Consider the following 7,512-nt stretch of genomic DNA (forward strand, 5'->3'; position numbering starts at 1 on the left):
TTTTAGAAGGTTTTTTTTTCAGGGGAATATGTCCCCGATACCCTCTCCCTTCTTTTAACATCCATTTTTAACTGTCTATTGTGGTTCATTTATATTTACGTGTCACTCAATCAAAAAATATATTATTATATCAATCCCGCCAACCCCTACCCTGCGTCAGCACCTGCGCATTTACACTGGTTCATTCATACTTCAGTATTCTCAAATTTCAAAAAGTTTAAATTTACAAAAAAGGGAAACAATTCCATGTGAAATACGATATCAGATCTTCTAACGTATCTGAAAGGGGGCATACTACTATAAATTTAACTCGTACAAAGTAACTTATTCAGAAATTGAAAGAGTTAAGTATTTAAACATTTAACTATATGAGCACATTACTGAAACAGCTGCTGTGAGCACTTCGAGCGTAGGAACATTCCAAGTTTACTCAAAATCGGGTAGATGTAATGATAATAATAACGAGAATGACATATGAGCCGTGCCATGGGAAAACCAACATAGTGGGTTTGCGACCAGCATGGATCCAGACCAGCCTGCGCATCCGCGCAGTCTGGTCAGGCTCCATGCTGTTCGCTTTTAAAGCCTATTGGAATTGGAGAAACCGTTAGCGAACAGCATGGATCCTTACCAGACTGCGCGGATGCGCAGGCTGGTCTGGATCCATGCTGGTCGCAAAGCCACTATGTTGGTTTTCCCATGGCACGGCTCATATTATGTTTTAGCCAATCAAACATGTGGTCCTCTAACATAATGATTTGAAAATGTAACGCAGGGCATGCCTTAAATAAACGTATAATGAAAACACCAGTCCTTAGTGGCATAATAAGTATATAGAAGTATGAAAAGAGTTTCATTTCTACAATCCCGCCAAGTACAAACTATTAAAGCACAGTTGAAGGAAAGTGAATATATTATTTCAAAATGTAAGCAAAAGTAACAACTTTTTTGGAACTTGCAATGTCTGCAAACTTATTGTCAGAAATGAATATCGTCGCTGCAGAAAAAATGCAAGACAGCAGTATCTTCCTTGGACTGGCTTCATCAAAGTGAGCCGGTGGCAACATTTTAATGTTCGTCATTTTAGGCAATCTTTTAGTTTCCACTTTTTCTAAGTTATTGGCTATGTGACCTCTAGGACAGTACTATGGTATGATAAAATAGTAAGGAACAACCACTAGATAAATATCATCGCTTCAATCCAAGTGACATGGTGTGATCGTTTGTTCATGTGACAATAAATTTGAATATTTGCATCCATACTCTTGGTTACAGACTTAAGTTCTATATGTTGTTTTAGTTGCCGAATTTACACCGAAATGGTTTTAAGGCATACCTGGTAATACTGCATATATATCTGCACGGTTGTGAACATAGTTGCTTTTCTTGAAAGCCTGGAACTATTTCCAGTGCTGTTGTAAGGATGGTCTTAAGAACTGGCAGATTTCTGAAATTAGTATTAAGACAACATGTAAATTAGGTGTGATTATGGAACTAGACACTGAATGTCACCAATGAGGCACAAATGGGTGTTCCGTTGGGTAGCCTCGTTGAATATCATCAAAATATCCACAAATTACAAAAGAGTTAGACATAATAAACTGGCAATTGGCAAACTCATGCCGTGAATTCCCAGTTCAATATTACCACTTAAGATTTTCAAGCCCGCCCGCTTAGCTCAGTAGGTAAGAGCGTTGGTCTACGGATCGCGGGGTCGTGAGTTCGATCCTCGGGCGGGGCGTATGTTCTCCGTGACTATTTGATAAACGACATTGTGTCTGACATCATTAGTCCTCCACCTCTGATTCATGTGGGGAAGTTGGCAGTTACTTGCAGAGAACAGGTTTGTACTGGTACAGAATCCAGGATCCAGGAAAACTGGTTAGGTTAACTGCCCGCCGTTACATAACTGAAATACTGTTGAAAAATGGCTTTAAACCCAAAACAAACAAACAAAACTTAAGATTTTCGCAGTAGCGAACTGTGGCAAGTCTATATCTGCATGTAGTTTTCGTGTGGCTATCGGTGTGTAACATCACCGTATTCGCATTGACCGTTATTAGACCTTTATCACGGACACGGACATGGAAATGTAAATGTACATGTACTCTGTACTTCAGTCAAATTTGAGGGGTCATCTCTAAACTTTTACCTGTTTAAGGTTTAGGAGTATATCACCAAAACACAGAAATATTTTATAAACGAATAACATCGTTACCAATATTTAACGTAACCATTATATGTTCTGCCGTACTGTCCCGTACTGAAAATATTCTGAACAAGAGTGCCAGAATGTCACAATATACGCCCGTCACAGCAAATTTCTTTACTCTAGCACCTGTATTTGCAAATGGAATTTTAATTTTGTGGTTGTTTAGTAATCATTGTAAGTCATTTGTTTTTCTAAGTCCACAAAAAAAACTCCTTACCAGGTAGAGATACCTTAAAATACACCTAAAATTTGAAAGTACCACAGAAAAGTGGTCTTGTTTTTTCCCTACGGTCAATTATAAAAAAAGTTACAATATAAGTTATTTATAGTAACAACTAAGGGAAGATAATCTTAAAAAAAAATCCAAAAAAAAATTATAAGTCCACACAAAAATCTTTACCAGGTAGAAATTAGTCAAAATACACCTCATAATTGGATGTAGCATGCATGTTGTACTACAGAAAAGTGGTCTCGATTTTTCCCTACGACTAGTAATGAAAAAGTAAAAATATAAGCTATTTACAGTAACAACAAAGGGAAGTAATTCTAAAGAAGGGAAGTGCGCACGACACTTCGTCTCATGATGGTGTATAATTGTGCCAAGTTACATCAAAATCCCTCCATGCATGAAGAAGAAAGTCATTCTTGTGTCTGACCTTTGGCCTCTAAGTGTGACCTTGACCTTTGAACTAGGGACCTGGTTCTTGCGCATGACACTCCGCCTCGTGGTGGTGAACATTTGTGCAAAGTTATATCAAAATCCCTCTATGCATGAAGAAGAAATGCTCCGGACAAGGTTTTCATTCTTGTATCCTTTGACCTCTAAGTGTGACCTTGACCTTAGACCTAGGGACCTGGTTCTTGCGCATGACACTCCGCCTCGTGGTGATGAACATTTGTGCCTAGTTATATCAAAATCCCTCCATGCATGAAGAAGATATGCTCCGGACAAAGTTTTCTTTCTTGTATCCTTTGACCTCTAAGTGTGACCTTGACCTTAGAGCTAGGGACCTGGTTCTTGCGCATGACACTCCGTCTTATGATGATGAACAATTGTGCCAACTTTCATCAAAAATCCATTCATGCATGAAGAAGATATGCTCCGGACAAAGTCATTCTTGAATTTGACCTTTGACCTCTAAGTGTGACCTTGACCTTAGACCTAGTGACCTGGTTTTTGCGCATGACACTCCGTCTCATGATGGTGAACAACTGTGCCAAGTTTCATCAAAATCCCTTCATGCATGTAGAAGATATGCTCCGGACAAAGTCTGTGGACGCCGCCCGCCCGCCCGCCCGCCAGAGGCGTTCCCATAATACGTCCCGTTTTTCAAACGGGCGTATAAAAAGTTGTCCCCCTTTGAAAATGAATGCCATTTGTAAAGAAATTAAAAAATAAACAATCGCTGAAAACTGTGTTCCGCCTAGTTATGTGAAATTTCAACACTCGCACGCTATTACAAATGCATCAAAACAAACATGTGTAACAGTTCCTTGAAAATGGTGAGATTTAAAAAGCGTTTGACTGTCTGGAAGTGGGGCCTGTTTAAACAGTTCTTTTAACTTTTTATATCAGTATACTGACACTTGTTTTGTAGAGTAATATAAGTAATATACACGCTATCATTACAAAAACAACAAAACAAGTGTCAGTATACTAATATAAACATTGAATTCCGAAAAGAAGACTGCCTAAATGGGACCCACTTTCGTACAGTCAAACGCCTTCAAAAATTCACCATTTTCAAAAAACTGTTACACATGTTAAGTTTTGATTCATTTGCAATCGCATGCGAGTGTTAAAATTTCACACAATTAAGTGGAACACAGTTTTCAGCAATTGTTTAGTTTTATTTCTTTTCAAATGGCATTCATTTTCAAAGGGGACAACTTTTTCAGAATATTTTCAGTACGGGACAGTACGGCAGAACATGTAATGGTTAAGTAAAATATTGGTAACGATGTTATTCGTTTATAAAATATTTCTGTGTTTTGGTGATATACTCCTAAACCTTAAGTTGTTATTGAAGATAAATTAAGGGCGAAGTGCAAAAGGAAGCTATTTCACATTTTTCATTTTTTTTCTATTAAAATGTGCATATTAGAATTAAGAATGTAAATTTCTCTCAAAGGGCTAGGTATGGTTTTCTGTAATTAAGTATTTTGATAAATAAATAATGCTTATACATCTACAAACAAGTATTTGAAAATAACGTTATTAGCGTTTCTAGTTGTGGCGTCACTGATGACGTCATTTATATGCGAAATACTGTATAACGCTAAAAAACCGTGTTTTTTGCTAAATAATCAAAAAAAAAAAATATCCATAATGGATAAACTTTCCATTATTTACATGGGCATGTGGAAGAAAGAGCTACATCTATCACATAACAAAATTTGTAAAGTATACCGCTTGCGAATGCTGAGTATTTTTCGAAGAACTGACATCTTGTCAGAGGAAGCTAAATATCTTACTAAAATGAGTTTCTATGCATTTTATTGTTCTTTTAACAACATCACTTTGAAAAATTGGGTTATCATAACTATATTGACAATTTCTTTATTGAATATTAATAAGAGACGCGAGTATAGTCCCTACAGATTCGTAAAATAATTAAATCTACACAGGTCGGCGGTTTGAAGTATTATGGACGAGTAAAATATAATTCAACATTTTGAACGTAACTTCAAAATTGCTAATGTACTCTACTTATCATGTGTCGCTTTCAGATCAACATTAATTAGAAAATATATGCGTGGGTCCCCGTAGTTTGCTAGCTATGGCGATGTTCACAAAGCGATGTTTCATGCATTACCATTTAATAAAACATACACTCTAGAAGTTTTATAAACTACACTGCTCAAAATCACAAACTTTTAAGAATTCATTGAAGCAACCAACTTTTCATTCTATTTATCATTGATTTCAATGAAACGGTGGAAATTTCAAATTCTGTATATTCTTTCAACATAATACAGAATTAGGGCCTACATAATTTTAATAAACGTTCATATGAGTGAATTATCTGAAAGGAAAATGTCGACGGTCTTAATACTTGAATTTTACAGATGTTGGTGAAATACATAGATGATCTTACATAAGTTAGTTTTTTTACTGAATTTATTCAACTATTTAATTAACATAATAAAACGCGAGGCTCGTGACGAGCATTTTATCTTTAAAGAAATAAGGCAAGTGTTTCTTCCTCGTTCTTATAAGTAACAAAATATTCATTATAAATCATAACGTTTTAGCAAACCAGTCACGAACTTCAGTCCAGCTATGTCTTCGTGGCTTTAATCTGTTTAGTTTATAGGAAAACAGTACTATATTTGCACTATGGACTATGCACTTTTTATAAAATCTTGTGACGTTATTAGTGATAAAGTCATAGTTATAAAATGGTACCAATATCTTAATTTTTATTTTATCCTTTTTCTTGCACTCCAATAATTTAAGCCATTTTTATATAATTACATCTTAAAATGCACTTAAATGAAACTATGTTTATCCCAGTAAATGCATGTCGTACAATAATTCAGAAATAGTTCCGTTATAGAAAATGCCTGGTTATTACATGCTTGGAATAAGGTAGTTCAACAACATTTCAGATTGGCAAATTTTCACGATAAGTAGTATATAGCAAATTTATTTAGAGACCTAGCTTGGGATTGTGTTTAGGGCGCTAGAGTCAATGGCAATATCACTATTGCTAAAAACATTTTTTTTAAATGTGTCTCTCTCAGTGAATTTATATTAGAGTGAAACCTTGCCCACAGGAAGCTTCAAGAAAAACCAAGTCTCGAATTGTGTTTGCAGCCAGAAGGTTCATTACTAAATGTGCTGTTCTTGAAAAACTCCACTGTGTGCAGGGATCTAAGAATACATTTTTACATTTAGGAATTTTTGAGAGTTGTGGTTAAAATCCCGATCGGAACTTTGCTTTGTTTTGGCAGTGTTGATGGCATTGGGGCAAATGCTGCAAAGGTCAAAATGTCACACTAAAAATAGAAGAAAAATCGCTCAATAATCGGATCGTCAAGCAGAGCAGATGGTGTCCAGTGTATAGCTTAAGTTCGAATTGACAAATTGTCACCAAACTCTGTATATAGCAAGCTTCTGTAGAAGCTAGTGGGACCGCCTAAGTCAATGTCAATGTCGCCAATATTTAAAATAGAACAGAATAGAAGTTTATTCAATCAAGAAGTTTATTCAATTAAGTTGACTTGAACACAGTATAATATAATCATGGTGTGAAAAATCAGTTCAATAACCCGCAATAAGATTGAAATATTACCACGAAGCTTACTGGGATAGAAAGGCTTGGATTATATTTGGGGCCGCTCGAGGTAATTTCAACTACATGGTTAATAAAAATAGATGAAAAACAGTTTTCGGCCAACAACTTCGGCTTGGAATGACATATTATCCACCAAATATGGTATATAACATGCTTATATAAAGACCCAATTTGTGACTTTATTTGCGACGCCGCTGTTTACTGAAGCTGACTAGTTTCGAATTTTATGTTTTGAGAAATCCCCCGGATTTTAACCAAAGTACATAGTACGTCTACATTTACATTTACAAGTCCGTGTCCGTTGTAATGGTCTAATTATAGGCTATAGCATTTATTTTTATCCATCGGTATTCAACAAATTAGAAGAGTTAAAGACCCACCAAAACCTAGTGGTCTACTTTTTCTTCTCACATGAACTTTGTTCAAAAAAATCTGGTAATACTGGTATCATACAACTATTCTACAAGATGACAAGTGGATAAGCTAAGCCCTGTTTTCATAACTTCATCTGCAAACTTACTCAGTCATTCTCTTCTCAGTATAGTTTTATAAAAAATAGAATATTCTAACACGATCCGATTCATTTTCCTACTAAACAAAGAAGACAGAAAACAGTGAATTATTATTCAACAAATCACTGTTCTGACGTCACAGTTATTACGTTAAGGCGTCAAATGCCATAGCGGCGCGCTGGAAAAGAAACCGATTGAAAACGGGCAAATATTTAATTAATGTCGTCAAGAATGTACTTAAAAATCCTTGGTAACGTGTAAGAATCGAAATAATATGTCTCATTTCGTGATTTGCTCTTGAATAAATCATTGTTTGTCGTTCAGATGCGTATTATTATATCACAAGGGCTGCGCCCTCGTGATATAAGTCCTTCGCATATGAACTCCAAACAATGATTTATTCAACGGCAAATCACTGGATGAGATATATTATTTCTTAAATAACTATCGTACACTGTATATAGAAACAAAGTGTGGTCTAAACTCA

The sequence above is a fragment of the Mercenaria mercenaria genome, chromosome 10 (genome assembly GCF_021730395.1).
Source record: "Mercenaria mercenaria strain notata chromosome 10, MADL_Memer_1, whole genome shotgun sequence".
Taxonomy (NCBI): Eukaryota; Metazoa; Mollusca; class Bivalvia; order Venerida; family Veneridae; genus Mercenaria; species Mercenaria mercenaria.